General features: G+C 36.0%; 1 protein-coding gene across 5 annotated transcripts in view; it reads right to left on the reverse strand.

Annotated features, from left to right (window-relative positions):
* Positions 1 to 23,028, reverse strand: part of LOC141401022 (uncharacterized) — a 208,175-nt gene that overhangs the window by 51,099 nt on the left and 134,048 nt on the right. For 2 of the 5 annotated variants that reach the window (XM_073980820.1, XM_073980821.1), the window contains one exon: positions 2,985 to 3,162. The exons of 2 other annotated variants lie outside the window; for them this stretch is intronic. The gene's annotated coding sequence lies outside the window, so the exon portion shown is untranslated. Of the gene's footprint in view, positions 1 to 2,984; positions 3,163 to 3,381; positions 3,475 to 23,028 lie in introns of those variants that run through there. One more of the 5 variants, XM_073980822.1, reaches the window with a different exon arrangement.

Genomic DNA, 23,028 nt, shown 5'->3' on the forward strand with positions numbered 1-23,028 from the left:
AGTATCAGTGTTTTGTAAAGTGTTACTTTTGTTTGACGAGAGGTGGCTTTATTCCTAAACTGCTTACTCAGCCCAAAGTAGCATCTGTTAGCCAACACTATTCTTCGTATTTCACAACTGATGTTATTTGTTGTGTTTATGGCGGTGCCGAGGTAGACGAAGCCCTTTACTACCTCAAAATTGTAGGTACCAACATTCACAGATGGTGTGGGGTTTATGGACAGATTACGCGTCGATACCATCAACATGGTTTTTATCGCCGTTATCTGCCAGACAAACTTTAGCAGATTCTCTTTCGACTTTTGCAAAGGTGTCAGTTACTTCCTTTACCGATCGACCCATGATGTCAATGACGTCGGCATAAGCCAGTAACATATGGCTGTTCGTGTATATCGTTCCATTTCTTTTGACCTTCGCGTCTCGTATGACCTTTTCCAGCAGGATGTTGAATAGATCACACGACAGGCCGTCTCCTTGTCTGAAACCTCTTTTGGTAATAAACTCTTCGGAGAGGTTCTTTCCTATTCTATCTGAGGATCTCGTCTCAGTTTATGTCACTCTACAAAGCCGAATGAGCTTTGCAGACAAAATCAGACATGGCTTGGAACACCTTTGAACGTATAGGGCTGTCGAATGCTGCTTTATAATCGACGAAAAGATGGAAGGTGTCGATCTGCATTTCTTGGGTGTTTTCCAGGATTTGTCTCAAGGTAAATATCTGGTCAATGGTGGATTTGCCAGGTCTAAAGCCGCACTGATAGAGTCCAATAATTTCATTGACCATAGGCTTTAGTCTCTCACACAATATGCCAGATACTATCTTATATGCAATAGGGAGCAGACTTATGCTCCTGTAATTGGAGCACACAGTCTTATCACCCTTCTTGTGGACTAGACATAGGATGCTCACGTTCCAATCGTGGGGTACGCGTTCTTCCTGCCATCTGGGGAGAATCCACTAATTAAAAACTCATATACGCTTGACGATAATTGTGGTGTTTTTCAGGCGGAAATTCTTGCTATCAAGAAAGCAGCTGAATTGGTGAAAGGACCTTGAAGGCAGTCTTACAGGACCGGTGACTATATATGTCGATAGTCAAGCGGCCCTCAAGGCTATCAAGTCACGGACCATAAATTCAAGAGCTATTCTTGATTGTAGGAGAGCTCTGCAAGATATACACGATATCGTAAAGCTATGTTGGGTTCCGGGTCAGAGCAACATCATGGGAAACAAGGTAGCAGATGAACTGGCTCGAGGTGGCCCCAGGTCTATCGACTTATCAGTTGATGAAATCGTCCGGCCACCGATCTGCCACTACGTCGGCAAACTTCGGGAGATCTTCAATGAGAAAACACATCAAAGATGGCTATTGGAACCTGGTTGTAGGGTATCCAAGGCAATCTGGCCTGTGGTTTCTCGTCGAAGAACGACTTCCCTCCTCTCACTTTATAAGTTAGGGTTGAAAATCGCGGTGGGACTTATAACAGGTCACTGCAGAGTGAGGTCCCTAACTTCAAAATGGGACGACAGTGGCATTGACTACTGCAGACTATGTGAAGATGCGGAGGAGATAGAGACTGTCGAACATCTGCTGCCGTACACTAGGCAGATATGAGATAGACACTCTGACCTTCCTGTCTAACATTGATCCCATCGTCCTACTCAACTTTGCCAGTCATCTAGCATGGCTTGGCAAGGTCCTTAACAACCCTTAATAATCAGATTCTTTTCACACTTCCAGAAAATTCCTTGGCGTCAATCTCTACATCTCCTACACTCACCAACATCTCATCATCTCTATTCTATCATCCTCATCTCATCAAGCTGCATCAGCACTCTATCATCTCCTTCATCTTTAATCATCTCAACAACACACCTCCATCATCTTTAAATAGCCTACACAGGATGAACACAATGGACCAACGGTCGCCGAGTGAAGCAGTCACCTATTCTAATAGAGGGCTGCGCATCCTTAAACCTAACCTAACCATGCAACAAAAACTTATACTACACGCAGAGAAAAAATATTTTTCGCTTTTGTTGGAACAAAAATATTTGTTTTGGTTCCAAAAATGTATTTGTTTTGTTCAAACATTGTAATCCAAATCCAAAAATACCATCTTTTGTTCCAAACATAGAAAACAAAAACAACTTTCGAATTTCCGCAATATTGTAAAAATCGTTAACAATACCGATTGTAGGAACTATCATAATCTAATTTTGTTTACAAAAAGTATTGTCAACCCAGAAAACCAGCACAGAAATTTTTGATTTGAGTGTATATACTTCTCATATACACTTTTCACATAACTTGGATATAAATGTCGCGTATAATATTGCAATCACTGATGAACACAATACATGGTTTGCTGCATCGGCTGACAACAAAGACAAACAAAAAGCAACAAGCACCCACCACAACATAAGGAATAATTAAACGCCATAACAAACTCCGTTATAACAAAGCACAATGAAGATAGAAGAATGAAACAAAACAGAAACAAATAAAAACAAGAGTCTCATTGTTGGTATCCATACACACAAAAACAAAGATAAAGGCATCATGTCATACAAACAAAACTCACCATAATTGTTTTTTTTTTCAACACGGCATCGAATAGCAAGAGAAGAGAAAAAAATTTCGAAGAAAAGAGAGAACTATTGTCCAGTTGACAAAAACTATTTTTGGATTTAACAAAACCCAATTGTTGGAATTACAATACTACATTTGGAATTTAACAATATCTTTACAATACATATTTTGCTCTTCGAATATTGTTGGATCAATCATATTTTTTTCTCTGCGTGTACGATGTGCTCTTTCAGATGAAAGAAAGAAATTCTTAAAAATATTGGTAGTTTATTTGAAAAAAATTCATGAAAAATGAGTTTTTTGGTCTGCACAACTAGGGATAACCCCTTAAAGTAGAATATGAAAAAATTCACGGGGACTTTTTATTCACAATAACCTCCATAAAATTACCTATCTTCGCGAGATGCTGATTATTACACCGGTTGTGTACGTGAGGTACTCAGCAGTTCACAGGGTTAAATAATTCTGTCTGCGTATGTTGTATTGGGGTCCGTGACTGAACTACAGATTTGAAAATACTTGCCTTTTGTGCCCATTATAGAAAAAGAACTTGTTAGGTTTCACTCACCTGAAAAGAGAAAAAGAAAATTGTTAAAAATTGGTATTTAGTATTTTAAACATATTTTAAAATTTGTAGTCGAAAATTATTTTACAAAATTTAATCAAAAATGTTGGACAAAACTCTCGCTGAAAGATATTATCAACTGAAACCCCCCTTTAAACCCATATATTTTTCAGACCCAAAATTTCCCACTTATAAATATATTCCCCATATGTTGCTCCGCACCTGTTCTCCCCCCAAAAAATACATTGTTGTTTATATCGGTTGTTTTCGTTTATGGCAGCCAGCTAGGCTCTGTTTGGCTTATTTCACTACACTGTTGTTTACTTTGCAAGTTGCAACTTGCAACATAAAATTAAATCTTATTTGAAGACCTACATTCCCCCACATAGAGAGCTGTATGTCATTCGGCCCCATGTGCCTGCCCGGTATATACAGCAGCAGCAGCGGCAATAAACACTCGTTGATTTTTAGTTTAAAATTGCATGAGGAGGCTCTTGCTTGGAGAAGATGGTGTGAGAGAAGAAGTTGGTGGCGTAGGCAATGGTTTGGTTGGCATTTTCCAGCATGTGTTTTGTTTTCCAAACTCATTCATACGTTCGGACTAATGAATCTAGTGGCTGACTAGCGGGTTGTTTGGTCGGTCGGTCGGTCGGCTGTTTGGTTGGTTCGTTCGTTGGTAATAAATAAAAAGTCAAATAAAAAACACACAAGTCAGCAATAAAAAAAAGGTTAATTGGTCTTAAGTAGCAATAACAATAGATTCGTTTGGTGCAATTTTCCTGCCATTTCAGCCGGCACACAAACATGAATTCATTTTGTTGTTTTTTTTTTCTTTCTTCTCTTTGTGAAGGATACTTTCGCAATTTAAAAAAATATTTTTTTCAGATAAGGGGAAAGAGTGAATAGAAAACAAATGCAAAGAAAGAGAGTAGCTTTAAATCAAGGATTTATTGGCCAAGATTTTAGGCAATTGATAAAAATGTTAAACAACTTTTAGTTTCATTTGGATAAGGACAATTTATGTCCTTTAAAGTTTGCGAAATTTTCGAAGGTAGGAAAGGAGGAGGAGTTGGGACAATGTCAAAGATGGAGATATTGGCAACTTTGTAAATTATTTATGTTTAAGGGGTTATCCCTAGCTGTGGAGAACAAAACAAGTAAAAAAGTATCAGTAGTTTTTGCCGACAGAGATATAACCTCAGCCTATCTGAATTGAAACTATTATCTACGGACAGATCGAATGTATTTAGGGCCTTTTATGAATTTTGTGGCCCTTGTTGAACATTTGAACTTGCCGACAAGAATGTGGATTAGGATTAGTGTTGCGGAGGAAGTACTTAAAGGAATGGACCGACATAGTTCATTACAGAAGTGGATCTTATTTTTGATATATATCGCGCCCACTAGTCATTTCAGTGTGTCATCGTATAATTTTTGAACCAGTATGCCAGGAGGCATGGACTTGTCTACGGAAAACAAATATGGCTGTAAACAAGACCACAACGAACAGCATCGGTATACATTTCCAAAGGATCATCGAACAGCCCCCAAAACAGTACTTAGACACACATTTTGATTTTTTTGGGGGAGGTCCATTAAGGAGAAGATCCATATCGGCCATTTTGGAAGTTAAACTAAATTTGGGCCAAAGTTTTGAACAAATTGGTTGTCCCGTTCAAGAAATATCATGCATACCATTTTAGTGAAATTTTTTTTAAATACTGAGGGGGAAGTACGGAAAGTTGTTGCCCATCTTCGAACTGAAACTAAGTTGACAAAAAATATGACGAAGGCCAAACCCCATAGGGGTTTTTACACCTTTCGGACAGTTTTCTCAAGAAGTATGGACTTGCACCTTAAGAAACTTTTACCGTCGTTATTGAGGCAGCGAATGCATGTTGCTTCAACAGAAATTAAAGTGATTCGACAACAGGTCTTAAAGTGAACTTATCCGAAATTTTGTGTGGAGGAGTGGACCGATATGGCTTATCTTCGCACAAAATATTACGAAGGCCACATTTTGGACCGAATCGGCAGATCCGTTCGAGAGTTATCTTGCTCTCCAACCACTACACACTGTGTCATAGGGTTTTTTGTTTGTATCTTTTCGCAGGAAGTCCATAGGCTTGCTCCTGATGAAACTTATACCGTCGTATGGGGGGCAGTGAATACAAATTGCTACAACAAAAATCAAAGCGATTCAAGAGCAGATCCTAAACTGAACTTTTCCCAAAATTTTGTGTGGGTGGTAGCCGAAGGAGTGGATGTCGTAATTGAGGCAGCGAATACATGTTGCTTCAACAGAAAGTAAAGTGATTCGAGAGCAGGTCTTAAAGTGAACTTTTCTGAAATATTGTGTGGGAGGTACCCGAAGGAGTGGACAAATATAATAAATATTCGAATCTGACCTATACCTGGTAAATAAATTAGGGTGTGTAAAGTATGGACCACATCGGTCACTCCCTTCAAGAGTTGTAGTGCGCACAATTTTTCCGAACATTTTCGAACATTTGTGGGGGGGGGGGGGGTACCGGAAGGAGTGGACCGATATAACCCATCTTCGAACTTAAACTAAGTTTGGACAAAATATTACGAAGTCCAAATTTTGGACCGAATCGGCAGATCCCTTCGAGAATTATCTTGCGCTCCAACCACTATACAGGGTGCCGCCATAGGTTTTTTTGCACCTTTCAGGCTATTTTCTCAGGAAGTATGGACTTGCCCCAGATAAAACTTGTACCGTCGTATTGGGGGAGGTGAATACAAGTTGTTATAACAAAAATCGAACCGATTCGAGAGCTGGTCCTAAACTGAACTTTTCCGAAATTTTGTGTGGGAGGTACCCGAAGGAGTGGACCGATTGAGTCCATAATGCAACCTTATCTAAGTCTGATAGAAATATCACAATGTGCAAAGTATGGACCAAATCGGTTACTTCCTTCAAGAGTTATCGTGCGTACAAATTTTCCGGACATTTCCGAACTTTTGTGGGGGAGGTATCTGAAGGAGTGGACCGATATTGATTATATTCGAACGTCAAATTTTGGACCGAATCGGCAGATCCGTTCGAGAGTTATCTTGCGCTCGGACCACTGCACACGGTGTCATAGGGGTTTTTCACCTTTCAGGCTATTTTCTCAGGAAATATGAACTTCCCCCAGATGAAACTTGTACCGACGTATAGGGGGCGGTGAATACAAGTTGTTACAGCAAAACTCAAAGTGATTCGAGACCAGGTCCTAAACCGAACTTTTCCTAAATTTTGTGTGGGAGGTACCCAAAGGAGTGGAACGATTGAGTCCATATTGGAACCTTATCTAACCCTGGTAGAACATTTACGATATGCAAACTATAGACCAAATCGGTTACTATCGTGCGCACAAATTTCCCGAACATTTTCGAACTTTTGTAGGGGAGGTACCAGAAGGAGTGGAGCGATATAACCCATCTTCGAACTTAAACTAAGTTTGGACAAAATATTACGAAAACCAAATTTTGGACCAAATCGGTTCATCCGTTCGAGAGTTATCGTGCGCATCAGCCAGCCAGACAGACGGACGGACATGGCTAAATCGACTTCAAATTGTCTGAAACACTTTCGTCCAAACGTACTTGGGGTCTAAAATCATTATTTCGATGAGGCACATGTTACCCATATGTATATACCCTCGTTAGCATAAATGCTGAGGGTATAAAAACGTTCGATGGTCTCTGTCTATAGAAGATTGGTACACAAATATATTAAATACAGGCTTCCTTAAGTGTTCCTCATAGAATTATAAATAATCTTGCTTTATGTGAACCATAGCTTTTCTTCGAGTGTTACATAATCCATCACACTGAGCATTATGTGTGTCTCTGAATATTTCTTAAAATACATAAATTGTGTACCGTGTTGTATTGAATAATATGTTTGTTGTTTTTTTATGGATTTTTGTGAAAACAAATAATCATAATTCGTGATGTGCCCCCTTCTCTCTGCCGTGTAAGAAATATTCATGAAAGGCATAAAAATATTTAAAATGTTGTATTCTAAAGAGTCAATAAACTTGAACCGAACCGAAAAAGTGGTGGTGACTTGCATCTTTCACCGAGACTTGAAGGGGGGGCAATGATGAAGATGAACTTACTACAGTGGCTTAAACATTATTTACTTTTTTATTTACTTTATTTTCTTAAATGAAATATAATGCCTGTTCCAGAACCTGCAAGAATCTAGAAAATTGTACTACGATAACAATTTTTCCTTTATGTTATCGAAAAAAATAATAATAATAAAAAATTGTATATTCTTGAAGTTTTGGAACAGGCCAATATAAATAAGAATGGCTCCAAATGTACTAACAAATATGGATGTTCGGATTATCGAGTACAAAAATTTCGATAATTCGGACAATTTTAGCGGTGAATTAACTAGTCTCCGCATTATTAAGACTGTACTTTAATATAAGATACATAAACCAATGAAATAAATAATAAAAAAATCAAATAAATAAGAAAGATAATAAAATAAAATCAGTATAAAATATTTATAAAACATATAAGAAAAAATAAATAATAAAAAACTGTTAAATTATAAAATATACATATAATCAATATTTTCATATTGTGTTTTATCTATTTTAATAATCCTTTATTTTGCTTATTTTTTGTGTTTTAAATAATTTATTTGATTTTGTTTATTTTTAATTTATTTTATATTGATTTTATTTTCCTATCTTTTAATTAATTGTATTTATAATAATAGTAATTATTTTTAATTATTTTAATTTAAAATTTATTTTACATCATTTATTTGGCTTTTTTATATATTTAACGTATTTTTTAATTTTTTAGCATTCAACTTTGACTTTCATTTTAATTTGCTTAATTGATTTGTTATTAATATTACTTTATTCTACTAATTATTAATGATTTTATTTTTTAATTTTTATATCGTTATTTTTTATTTATTATTTCTTTTTTCTAATATATATTTTATTTAAATAAATGAAATAAATGCTATTTTTATTTTTTTATTATTTCTTAAAAATATTTTTGGCTGAAATAAATGTTGTTTATTTTAAGTTATTTTAAATTTAATTTTATTTATGAATGTTTTGCATGTTTTTACGCATTTTATTTAGTTTTTTTTTTTTTTAATTATTAATGTTTTATTAACTTATTATATTTCATTTATTTATTTATTTATTTTCATTTATTTGGCTTTTTTATATATTTTATTTTTTTTAATATTTTAACATTCAACTTTGACTTTCATTTTAATTTGATTAATTGATTTATTGACGTAGGGGATGGAAGATACCAAGTAACGGTCCTGACCGGTTTTAACATGGCAAAGTCCAGGATTTATTTTGGTCCCTCTTTCATCTCAAGTGGACACTGACCTCCCCGTGGTGTCACCTGGGGAACTGCCTTTAACACCCGTTAAAGGAAGTGAGCTAACATGTGCCGCGCGTTCACCCATAAGAATGTTAAGAACTTGGGTTTGGGCGTCGAGATAGTAACCCTCCCCTAGAAAAAACAGAAAAAACAACCTACTAAGAAAGAAAAGAAAAATAAACCCCTCTAAAGTTGACGAACCCCGCAAACGTTTTAAGGACCATGATCTGCGAATCTGCACCTGGAATGTTCGCAGTCTTTATAGAGAAGGTGCAGTCTTCGCATTGGCAGACGTACTTGAAAAGTACAAGGCCGATATTACTCCCATACAGGAAATACGATGGATTGGGAAAGGCGTCACAACAACACCTAAAGGTGACGCACTGTATTATAGCTGCCATGACATAAAGCATGAGTTTGATTGCGTATTTGTAGTAAGTCGGAGACTAAAACATCTGGTATCCAGCTTCACACCAGTGAATGAAAGACTTGCTGCAATTCGAATAAAAGCTAAATTCTTCAACATCAGCTTTATTTGTGCTCATGCTCCCACTGAAGAAAAGGACGTACAGACCAAAGATATATTTTACGAGCGCTTAGAAGAAACATATGACCGTTGCCCTGCCCATGACATTAAAATCATTGTAGGCGATTTTAATGCCAAAATTGGAAAGGAAAATATCTTTGGCCCAGAAGTCGGAAAATTCAGTCTCCACAGTGAAACATCTGACAATGGTATGAGGCTGATAGACTTTGCAGCTGCAAAAAACATGCTAGTTAGCAATACCAGATTTAATTATCTCGATATTCATAAGAGTACCTGGCTGTCTCCAGATCAGAAAGCAAGAAATCAAATTGATCAAGTTGTGATAGATGGAAGACATTCATCGAGCGTGTTGGATGTACGATCGTTCCGAGGAGCAAACATAGACTCGGACCACTACCTTGTTGCAGCAAAGGTACGCACCCGGTTAAACGTAGCAAATAAAGCACGAACAGACACAACGCGGAAGTTGGAAATCGATAGGCTGCAGACACAACAGATAGCCACAACATATTCCACTCAACTAGCCCAATTGCAAAGTATTGCCCACTCCATGCAAACAGCCGGAAAATTTATACTTGGATACCAGAGTCCTCCACCAAGGAATCCATGGTATGATCAGGAGTGTCGTGCTGCTGCCGAAGTGAATAATGCGTCATATAGGGCTACTTTACAATCCGTAGCAACGCGTAGCACACGAGAGAGATATCGGGAGAAAAGGAGAGGGGAGAAACGTCTTTTCCGCAGGAAAAAAAACAGAGATGGAAAAGCGGGAGTGTGAAAAAATCGAGATGTACAGGAACCAGAATGAAGTCCGAAAATTCTACCAAAGAGTCAAGCATTAAACCGATGGCTTTGGAACTGGCACATCCTCCTGTAGAGACCAGCAAGGTAATCTGGTAACTGATACAGATAGCGTGCTGAGGATACGGAAGGAACATTTTTCCAATCGTGTGGTATCCAATAGTAGCGAAGACGACGAAGATACCACAGATCCAATCCCAGAAGATGGTATTGAATGTATACCACCCGGCCAAGATGAGGTAATGACAGCAATAAACCGGCTGAAGAATAATAAGCCAGCAGGAGCTGATGGCCTACCAGCCGAGCTGTTTAAAACCGGAGGCGACGCGCTGATAAGGTGTATGCTTCAGCTAGATAGCACCATCTGTTAGGAAGAACGCGTACCCGACGATTGGAACCTGAGTATCCTGTGCCCCGTCCACAAGAAGGGAGATAAAACTGTATGCTCTAACTATAGGGGCATAAGTCTACTCCCTATTGCCTACAAGATCGTGTCAGGGATATTGTGCGAACGATTAAGCCAATGGTCAACGAAATAATTGGACCATACCAATGTGGCTTTAGACCTGGCAAGTCCATCATTAACCAGATCGACACCTACCACCTTTATGTCGATTATAAAGCAGCCTTCGACAGCCCGTTGCGTTCAAAGGTATTCCAAGCCATGTCTGAACTTGGTATCCCTGCAAAGCTCATCCGGCTTTGTAAAATGACTTTAACTGACACTAGGTCATCAGTTAAAATAGGAAAGAACCTCTCCGAGGAATTTTGTACCAAGAGGTTTCAGGCATGGAGACAGCCTTTCGTGTGATCTTTTCAACATCCTGCTAGAAAAGGTTATACGAGAGGCAAACGTCAAAAGCAGTGTCACATGTTATGAAGGTAGAAGACGAATCTGCTAAAGTGACTCTGGCGGTAAACGGCAAGAAGACCAAGCTGATGGTGTCGACGCGCAATGCGTCCATTGAGATCGGGCCAACTGTTGAAGTTGGTTCATATAATTTTGAGGTAGTAAAAGACTTCGACTACCTCGGCGTCTCCGTAAACACAACAAACGACAAAGCCACATCTCGCCAAACAAAAATAATGCTTTACAAAACACTGATACTACCCGTGCTCATGTATGGTTCCAAAGCCTGGGTACTTGCGCAAGCAGATAAGGCATTGCTTGGTGTGTGTTGAGAGAAAAATTCTTCGAAAGATCCACGGACCAATCTGCGTTGACGGTGAATATCGACGTCGTATGAACCACGAGCTGTATCTGCTATACAAAGACATGAATATAGATAAACGTATGGAGATGCAACGATTGCGTTGGTTAGACCATATCATAAGAATGAACGATGATGAACCCGCGAAAAGGCGGGGCCGACTATGTAATACCTTACACCAGTCGAAATATGTAAAAATGGAATAATTAGTATACATCCCAATACGCAAATTGGAGCCATATTTGGGGAAAATCGTTAAAATACCTAAAATCGGGAGGTACCGTTATATGGAGGCTACAAAAAAACATGGACCTATCTTAACAATTTTAAGTGGCGAAATTTCGTGGCCACTGTGAACCACATATGTAAAATTTCAGCTAGTTCAAGCAAAAAATGTGGCTAAGATCCCTAAAATACCTTAAATCGGGAGGTATCGTTATATGGGGACTATACCGAACCGTGGACCTATCTTGACAATTTTTAGTGGAGCAATTTCGCGGCCATTGAGAACCTCAAATGTAAAATTTCAGCTAGTTTGGGCAAAAAATGTGGCTAAGATCCATAAAATACCTTTAATCGGGAGGTATCGTTATATGGGGACTATACCGAACCGTGGACCTATCTTGACAATTTTTAGTGGAGCAATTTCGCGGCCATTGGGAACCTCAAATGTAAAATTTCAGCTGGTTTGGGCAACAAATGCGGCTAAGATCCTTAAAATACCTTAAATCGGGAGGTACCGTTATATGGGGGCTATACCAAAACTTGGACCGATATAGCCCATCTTCGAACTTGATCTTCCGACGGCTAAAAAAATGGTATTCCCCAATTTTCAGCGAAATCGGTCAATAAATGCGACCTGTATGTTGCGAACGGACGGACATGCATAAATCGACTCAGAAAGTGATTCTATGTATATCCCTAGAAGGAACTATGGGTCTATCTTGCTTCCTTTTGTATGTTACATACAAATGCACTAACACATAATACCCCTTACCACATAGTGGTGTAGGGTATAAAAAACAGAGAGAATTGGAGATTTTTTCTTAGTTCGGTGTATGGAACAAATGTTCTGTAATGGGCCAGCTAAGTAAGTAAGTAGGCATGTTCTGAGGATTTGTGTGTTACATGCCAGCGAATATTTTTCCAAAAGAAAAATTAACGGTTTTGGTGATATGGTGCGAAATGTATAAATATTATGGAAATTTTCGATATTTTATAAAATTTGAGGCATTAAATGTTATTTTTCGATTTCATTATTTCTCCAAATATTTTATTCTTGCCCTTATCTACAAATATGCTTCAGAGCTCAGATGAAGATTCACATAGGTTTCAGAGATATAGCCCAGAATTTCTTTAAAAAGTCAATATTTAACCATGTTTAGAAGGGGCCATAAAATCCTAAAGGGATCTTAAACAATATAAAACGACTAGGGTTTACGTCGTTTAGGTCTGTACTTTCAGCAAATCCTAAGCTCATATTGTTTACAAAAGATTACCTTAAAAATGTTGCACAGTGTTATCAATCGATGTTAACCATAGTGTACATTTTGTAAAAATTACGTTATCTTCTTTAATTTTTAATAATTTTTAATTATTACTCGGTGTGAGCCACTGTGTACATTCGTCTTTATCTTTGAGGCATTATGTTTTTCTTCTTGTTGTTGCCTCCACCACAAATAAGCATAATCACATATTCAAAGAAAAAATAAAAAAAAAAAACACATAAAATATTTACATAGGTCAGGTACAAATAAAACATGTCATTCATTTGTACCTACATACAGAGTCAAACAAACAATAAATTATGTAAATTTTGAAAAATAATAAAAAAAATATTACTAAGAGAAAATAATAAAAATTCAACAAACATACTCTTGAGGGCATGTAAACACCTGAGATTTTTACAGTGTTTTATTTAACAAAATAAATATATAAATTTTTGTTATATATGTATTATGACTTTTAAGTATTTCCAGTGTTTATTGGTTATTTAATGCATTGCCTTTTTCCCCACTATGCATTAACAATTAAGGTAATCAGTCCATCTGTCAATCATTCAATCAGTAGTGATTTTGGTGTTCATCATTAAGAAGATGTAGGAAGAAGGAAAAATAGAGATGATTGATTATACTTTTGATTTTCTTTATGGTTGGGGTTGGTTAATGTCTTTATAGATCTCAGCGTGTGGTGTCGATGACTTTAATTTAAATGCACAATCATACAAATATTTATGTTACATCATCACCGTGCCATTATGCAGATATTTTTTTTTTTTCATCCGAAAAGTTAATGGATCAACAAGAGAGGAGAAAGAAACACAATTTTGACAACTTATTTGTAAGGTAAATTAATTGAATAAAAAGTAAACATGAAGGAAAATAAAATATTTCTCCGGCTTTGTATTTCCATTTCAAAGGTGCAGCAAAAATTGGGTCAAAATTTCCACATGCTAAACAACTTAAATTTTAGCTGCTTCAATTAGCAACTTTCTCCACACCCAAGCAATTAAATTGAATAAAAAAAGAGAACCGCATCACCACCCTAGAGGCATAATTAAAATTGCAAATTATTGCCAATTGACATATCATTTTTAAAGGTGTTATAAATTCCAAAATGTCACAATAAATCTAAAAGACCGACAATGACAATTTCTCAAAAGAAAACAAATAAAAATAAACATTTAAGAGAAATAACAAAAAATTAAACAAGTCTTGTTAGAAAAAAAAAGAAATAAACATCAATTAAAGCAACAACAAAATTCTATCTCAAGAAAAAAAAAGAATTAAGATAGCCATCGATCATGAAGAAGAAACTGTTATACCGTAACGTTGTTGTGTAGGCAATGAGAATTATTTTCATTGTTTAATGGCAATTAGTGTGTGAAACACGATTTTATTGGGGAAGAAGGAGAATTATAAAAAAATACAACTTAAGAGAAACTTGAAATACCAAAAAGAAGACAACCGTCTTTAAGTTGTAAATGGATTTTTAACATAAAGGTTCTAATTACGACCAATTTTGCTTGAGGGCTTCATCATTCCGTCATGTTATTATTTTTTTAAGTAACAAAATTTAGACAATGGATATGTAATATTTTTATCGAAAATAAAAGAAATCAAATTAACATGTTTTAAAATTTATCTGATAGATTTTATTCAATTCAATTTTTGATTATTTAACGAATCATCGCCAAAATAAGAAAACAAAAGAAGACAAAGAAACATCAGTTGGTTTGAATGAACTATGAAGACCTTTTGATTTTATAAATTTATTAATGGTTGAAATTTGTTATGTATCCAAAAAAAAAAAAATGAAAAACACACACAAAAAATCTTAAAGACATAGATTAATTATAAAGTTACATGGAAAAATACATAAATAACAATCAATAAATAAATTAAACAACAAACAAAGAAACTTGTTACATACATAAGATACAGAAAAGAGCGGCAAAAACACAAACTGGTATATATATATTATGAAAATAACTAGACAGTGACTCACAAACTTATCAATTATAATGAAAAATTATCTAAACTATTCGATGTAAAATAAATTGCTTCCTGATACCAATAAGGCAAATAGTATTACATAAACTCTTAAGGTATTTAAATAAGGACGCACAGGACGCATGTTCAGGCTCTGGTCTACTCCTTATGTCAAAAGTTTTGTGAGAAAAATCCATAATGAAGAAGAAAAAAGAACAAAGGATATTTATTAAATACTAGCAGAACCGTGTCCGCTTTGCTGACCCCTCGTTTTGTTTTTAAATGCAAGTTTTTATTCCTTTTATACTTTACAATTCAAAAATAGGTATTATCTACCTCATTTATTCGGGTCCATTATCAAACCGGATTATTATTGAGTATTTTAGATTTATCAACAGATGCTATAATCTATAATCTTCTTTTTCATATCTTTATCCTAATGCGATCTATTTATAAAAGTTTGAAAAAAATTAGAAAGTCTAATTCTTCCGCTTGTTCATCAGTTTTCAAGATATAACATGTTTAAAATGTGGGCGTGGTCGGATATTTTGGTATATGTTGGCTAGGAGACCCAATCCCATTGTCTCCCAAAATTAATGCTCAAAGCGATGTGGTCAATTTTTGCATACATAGCCTTAAAAAAGGACATGGGAAGTGCCCCACGCCCTCCGTAAGGAATAAAAATATACACTACCACTGCAAACCTTGACAATTTTATCAAGCATTGGAGATATAACAAATTCCAAAAAAAGTGGCCGTGGTCGTGTCTTTAGGTCCCAAAGAAGTTCCTAGATGCTGAGATGCAATCACCATTTTTTGCAAATTAATTTTCAAGCCGATACTTCCATAATTTTTTCACATAATGTTTTAAAAAAAAATAGGGAACAGGGGTTGGTCATGGGACAACTTTCAACATTGTCATCAAATATCAGAAAACATGTTCAGTAGTTTTGTAGATACATTTAAAAAAAAAACGGGCGTGGTATTGTCTTTAGGCCTAAAATAATTGGTAGGAGACACAACCACCATTGTCTGGCAAATTTATTTTCAAACCCATACATTCGAATGTGTGTGAAAATAAATTGGAATTTAAATATTCGAAATTTTTGTAAAAATAGCGTTTTTAAAAACTATGCAATAGGGGAGGTACCGCGCCCACCGAAATTCAACAAAATATGTAGCCTATTTTCACGGGACAACCCTGTACATTCTCTGAAAATTTCAAGAAAATCGGTTCAGCAGTAGATCTAACACATTTAAAAAATGGAAGTAAGTAGTAGTTTGTAAATATTACATATTTAAAAAAGTGGGCGTGGTCAAATTTTCTTTACATAAAAACCTTACTTGGGCTATGACGAATATTTAATAATCGTCAATATTTTTCAAAAAATGTTATTCAATATTTATTTATGCACTCGGACCATAGATAAACACTCGTCTTTACGTCTTCATACAATTCACCATCCAAATGCTCTCTTCGTGTTCATCATTGATTCAGACATGTCTGATAGAAATCTGAATGAATTCTGAACATTCTATATGGGGTTATTCTGAACAATTTCCCGTGAGTTTTGTCTTTCGCCGTTTCAACTTAAGAAAGTGAGAAAACTCACGGGGAATTTACGTTCAAAATAACATAATAATAATAAGTAAAACAGTGTCAGTCGGCTTTGCCGACAGAGATATACCCTCAGCCAATTTGAAGTGAAACTTTCATCTACGGAATGTATCGAATGTATTTAGGGTCTCTTCAGGATTTGTGGCCCTTTGGACATTTGAACTTGTCGACAAAAATGTGGATTAGGAATTAACTGCACTAAGACACAAATGTTGAACTTTTGTTGGGGAGGTACCCTTAGGGAGGACTGATATGGGCCATTTTAGGAGTTAAACTAGATTTTGACAAAATATTAGGTGCTCCAAAGTGTGAACCAAATACCGGAAATTGTGGACCGGTATTGCCCCATGAAACTAAGTTTGGATAAAGCATGACGAAGACCAAATGTTGGACCAAATCGGTAGAACGGTTCGAGAGTTATCGTGGTCGCCACATATGGTGACATAGGGTTTTTTACACCTTTCGGGCTTTTTCCCCAAGAAATATGGACTTGCCCCTGAAAAAACTTTTACCGTTGTAATGGAGGTAACGAATGCAAATCGATTCAACAAAAATCAAAGTGATTCGAGAGCAGGTCTTAAAGTGAACTTATCTGAAATTTTGTGTGGGAGGTACCAGAAGGAGTAGACAAATATAGTCCAAATTCGAACCTGATCTATATCTGATAGATACATTATGAAGTTCAGAGTATGGATTACATCAGTCACTCCCTTCAAGAGTTATCGTGCACACAATTTTTCCGAACATTTTTGAACTTTTGTGGGGGAGGTACCTGAAGGAGAGGACCGATATGGCTTATCTTCGGACTGAAACTAAGTTTGCACAAAATATTACGAAGACCAAATTGTGGACCGAATCTGCAGATCCGTTCGAGAGTTAACTTGCGCTCCAACCACTCACTACACACGGTGTCATAGAGGTTTTTTGTAGCTTTCAGGCTATTTTCTCAGGAAGTATGGACTTGCCCCTGATGAAACTTATACCATCGTATGAGGGGCAGTGAATACAAGTTGCTACAACAAAAAACAAAGCGATTCGAGAGCAGGTCCTAAACTGAACTTTTCCGAAATTTTGTGTGGGAGTTGGCATAACTTAGAGGTTTTGGACAACTATGTCAGGAAGCATGGACTTAATTACAATAACTTCGATATAAGTATAAGTTTCGAAGCATTGCCAGGGACTAACAGCGAAACCGGTCACATAATTTGGTGGTTGTCTGGGTTCGAACCTTCGGCTTTTCTTTTTGACTTGCAAAACAATTTTCGATCATTACGCAACAAGAAAAATAGAAATTTTGTCAAAATATTTGTAGATCCAAATTTTGGACCAAATCGATTGCTCCGTTCAAGATACATTTTTTAGTGAAATTTTTTGAACTCCTGTAGGAGAGGTACCGGAAAAAATGGACCAATATGACCCATCTTAGAACAGGATCTAAGTTTGGGAAAAATATTACGACTGCCAAATTTTGGACTGCTGACTCTGGCGGCTCTGGGTATATCTCCAGTTCTAGGATTGTGGATGGTTCTATGGGTTGTAAGCATAAAAATACTGAAGTTAGTTGAGTAGGGATCAGTGTCACATGCTGGGTAGATGTTTTCCACGATATTATTAATTCTTGCTCTACTACGCACTAGAGTTGTGTCGTTCATGAACGAACCGGCTCAAAGGAACGATTCCGTGAAAAGAACGAACGGATTCGTATCCAGCTCATTCTTTTATATCGTTCATTAGATCCCCGATGGACGAGCCATTGCTGCTTACAAAATTAACAGCATTGGTTTTGCAGTCAAACTCTAAACAAACGCTGCGTTAGCGCAATCAGCACAAATTTCCACACAAAACAAACAATGATTCAGAGAGCTACTCTCGCTCAGTAACTCACCTCATTCAGTAGGACATATCGGTCATATCTTTCTTTTGCATCAGAAACAAAACCACCCCCATTAGCACACAAACAACAGTTGTGTCATTCGTGAACGAACATTTTCAAAAGAACGATTCGGTGAAAAGAACGACGGAGTCATATGCAACAGAGAACGAACGACTTCAAAAGAAAATAATACAGTCAAATGTATTGTTGAACGAAAAAGAGCCAACGAACGAAGTAAACGACCCGGATCTTTTTGGTGAACGGAATGAAAAAGATCGATCCGCTCAATGAACGAGATTGCCCAACACTACTACGCACGCACCATCCTGAGCGTAGTTAAGCCAAATGTACTTTAGTTTGTGGTGGCAACTGACGCTCCTCAGCACAGTGGTTCCGCCCGTGGACAAAAATCGAAAATTTGATGGAGACAAATTTTATTGCGATTGAAATAACTATTCTCTAAACATATCAAATTTTTAACATCCACCATTATTTTTGTATATTTACAGCGGTTATACGCCAAGTTAAGTCGAAAAATTGTGATTTTTATGTGAGGCCTTAAAAACGAAAAATACATCCGCAAAGCATTCGTAGGTTATGAGTAAAATTATAAAAAATTGGAAAGGTAAATGTGCAATTTTCAATAAGGAGACTTAATTTATATTGAGTTTTACTAATGTTGTGAGCATTTGTGATTCTCGAAATTTTTTTTAGAATGCAGGGGAAAGTTTCTTGTTTACGATTAAAAAAGTCCAGCTGCCCCCATCTGCCACCCGCTAATTTATTCCTCTTATACCACGCCTGTAAAATCGTCAAAATTCCGAAAATCGGGAGGTACGTTTATATGGGAGATATACCTAAACGTAGACCGATATTGACCATTTTCTGCATGGAGGTATTTGGTTCACTCAGAACTCAAAATGCCAAATTACAGCCAAATCAGTTGGAAAAGTTCGCTAAAATTTGCAAAATACCGAAAATCTGAGGGTACATTTATATGGCGGCTATACCAAAACGTGGACCTATATTGAATATTTTTTGCAAGGAGGTAGTTTATTCACTCAGAACTCAAAATGCAAAATAACATCCAAATCGGTTGGTAAATTTGGGCAAAATCGTCATAATACCAAAAATCGGGCAGTACCTTTCTATGGAAGCTATACCCAAATATGGACCTACATCGACTAAAAATGGTTTTCTATCTTTTTGTTATAAATCTACGTTTAAAATTTGGAGGCCGTAGCTCGATTAGAACTATTTTTGACACTCTTTTCCATAAAAGTGGACCATTTTGCTCAGCTGCGATAGATGGGAGATGTTTTCCGAGGACCGCATTCACACGATAGTTGTTTATGGCATTTGCGACTGCATCTGTGTGAATGCTATTCAAACCAGCTTGATAGGCTTACTGATCTAGGGTTTCACCATTGTGACGTTGGACCTCTATGTGTAGATTATGAACATCCTCCCAGGGTTGGTCCTATCCACTATATGTTTATTACGATAGTTCTCACGGTAACATGAGCAAGTACTGCAACGAGAGCATACCATTATGTTGCTGTACTACAAGAAATTTTGCCTACTCATGCAGATGGTTCACTGAAGACATGATGAGGCAGGCACTCCCGACATCAATTACATCTTACCCAAGCTTGAGTGGAGCACTATCTCACTATCTCAGAAAGTATAGACTTGTCCCCGAAAACGACAATTGGAAAACGACGTTGGAATAGGGAAGGTTAAGTTGCAGCAAAACGATCCGAGAGCTAGTCTTATAATCAGCTGATCCGTTCGAAAGGTCTCGTGCGATTTAGCCAGCCAGACGCATAGACAGGACTAAAAATCTAAAAATTTTCTAAAACTTATTTCGTCCAAAGATATTTGTGGTCGGAAACCATTATATCGATGAGGCACATTTTTAATCGTATCCTAGTGTTTGTAGCCACGTTAACATGCCACGCCAAAACCTTCCAATATTATGAACATATTTTTGATTCTGGTTCCAATATGTTTACACAGAGAAAAAAATTGGCGATAAAAAAATTATCATATTGACGAAATTCGATAAAATCATTTGATACAATAAAATTTTAATATTGACTAAAATATTTATCGATTTTTTTTATATTGAACTGATAAAATATTTCACATATTGACATATCAAGCAAAATGTGGAATATTTTGATAAATATAATAATTGTTCCACAAACATGCCATACGGGACAAGGGAGACTTCTCTCATATCAATGAGTGCACCCCGATTCATATTAGCTCAATGATATGGGACCTACTGTTTATCGCCGAGTCCGAACGGCGTGTCTTAAGACACCACTTTTGTAGAGAAGTTTTACATGGCTGAAATACTCAGGAAATGTCGCCAACCAAAATTTTGATATGACTGGCCGGGGTATCTAACCCACAACCTTCAGCGTGCAAGGCGGGTGTGCATACCATTGCACCACGGTGGCACCCTATATTTTGATAAATATTTTTGTCAATAGGTGAAATATTTTATGAATTTGTATTTTTTACTTTGTGCTCAAATAATTTTATTGAATTTTGTCAATATGACAATTTTTTTATCGCCGGAAAATCGATACATTTTTGATTGAGTCTTTGAATTTTATTATCAAATGGCTTACATTTTTTTCTGTGTACTTTCGAAAGTCGTATATAAATTAAAAATCAGTGATAACAAAAATTGTCATTTATGATTAGTGGAAAGAGAGGGATCACTAATCACTGTGTCTAATTGAATCTGATTTCAACATGTTTACTCTTGCATTACATTGTCAGATTCCACAAATTATTCAATGTTTTTTTTTTTTTTTTTTTTTTAAATTGCTAATACATATGATATGACAATATCTTAATATTATGGTTATGGTTATATGCATCATGGAATAAATTGACCATAACATAGTTGGGCAAACAACAAACTATTCTAAATGACTTTTATACAAAACAATAATTATTGAGAATATTTATTTCCCCTATAACATAGAAACATGAAATACCAAAAGTTAAATGAGCTATGATGTTCATGATGATGATGAGGAGATTTATTAACTTTACTAGGGTTTCTTCTTCTTGGGCAGCACTGACTTTGTAACAACAACGTTAAAGTTTTTGGTCGATTTGTCATCATCGTCAGCGTCTCATGTTGTAACTAAGCCTAACCATATAATTTTCTAAATTCTATTCAACTATGAAATGATGTCGTCGTTCATTTTTTATGAGAAGAGCCCTTGAAAATTAAGTACAAGTTTAGATACTGACTGTGGTGACGTTTTTGTAGGTTCCATAGAATTTTGATACACCATCACCACCAGCTTTTTTTTTTTTTTTTTTTTTGTGAAATCAAACCATTGACGCTGAGACGCAGAACATAATACCCCCATTTGGCTGTGCTATTGGTTGGTTATGCCAAACAAAGGAAATGAAATGAAACGTCGTGAAATAAATACCACAACAAAATAATCAAATTTAATATCAGTTATTGGTATCTGATTTAACATGATATTGTCATTTGTAGTAGCTGAAGATCTGTGATATCTGTAGCGCTTAATGCACAAAAGATGCTGTGGCTTAAATGAAGCTCAACAAAAGGTAAATATTCAATTAAAATTGTGGCACATCGAGCAGAGCAGAGTTATCGGTTGTGTGTTAATAACATATGACAATATAATTCACAAATGAAATGGAAACAGATACAAAATAAGGCGAGAGAGGCAGTAAAACCAGAATTAAAAGCGATAATTGAAATCAGTTCAATTTCATAGGCAAACAACAAACCAGCCAACGAACGCAACATGCATTTGGGCGTAATAGACAATGATTCATTTAACACATGTGGTTGGTTGGTGGTGGCGATGATTGGGATGAAACGAAAAATAAAATATATTTGACCTTTGAGTCAAGATTTATCTTCTCCCGCTACGTCTCTTTGTCTATCTCCTCTTTGATGAGTTAATATTTGAGACAATTTTGACATCATGGCATGATGACACATGATTTGCTTTTCTTCTTACAAAATCATATCTTGCATTTTGTCGTCATCAGTATTGTTTTTTGAAATCTTAATCATTTCAAGTACTTGGCGCTACCAAAAAAACAACGAATTTATTTTTGTTTAAATCGAGTTTAAAAACCATTCATATATCAAAAACAAACAAGCAATTTTACCATATTTAAAAATTTGAGAACACCCATTTAATGTTATCTCGAAAATTAAGTCACACTTTTAAAATAAATTGGTGGGATAACCGGTATATTCCGTTGAATAGGTTTATACAATATTCGAAACTGAAATGTTAGAATAAGTCACTGTGCTTAAATTTTGTTTCTTTTTTTTAATTTTATGCAAATTTAATTAGCAAAAAATAACACCAAAAAAGTGTGTTTGTTTTCGGTTTAAACGAATTCGTGGAAAGCTTAGCTCGTAAACACAAATAAAAAAGTTTCTATTGTTTATGGGTTATAAACGTGGTGGTCGTTGTGCTAGGTCAAGCTAATCAGCAATGAAATTCATGTTTATTTTTAAAGCTAAACAGGCATTTTTTTGTGGAAATGTAGATCCAGAACATGAAGAAGTAAATAAATATCAGCCGATCGACAGAGATATACCCTTAGCATAAACAACAAGTAAAGGTAGGGTCACATTAGGCAAATATTTGCTCAAAAGTGACAAATATTTGTTTGCCACAATCTGACCAGCAAATATTTTTCAAAGGCAAACAAGAAAACAGCTGATTTTGAGAAAACAAAACTATTTGGAAGCAAACAAAAATTTAACCAAATTGGTTTTAATGTGAACACCGTTCAGCAAATATTTTCCACCTTTTTTGACAAACATTTATTTGGTCTTACAATTTGTTTGTAAGAGCAAATATCTGCTGAAACACATTGTTGTCACATATTAAAAAGGGGCATTATGACCATAAAAT

This window comes from Musca autumnalis, unplaced genomic scaffold (assembly GCF_047663935.1).
Source record: "Musca autumnalis isolate F117 unplaced genomic scaffold, ASM4766393v1 scaffold_4, whole genome shotgun sequence".
In the NCBI taxonomy this organism is placed as follows: Eukaryota; Metazoa; Arthropoda; class Insecta; order Diptera; family Muscidae; genus Musca; species Musca autumnalis.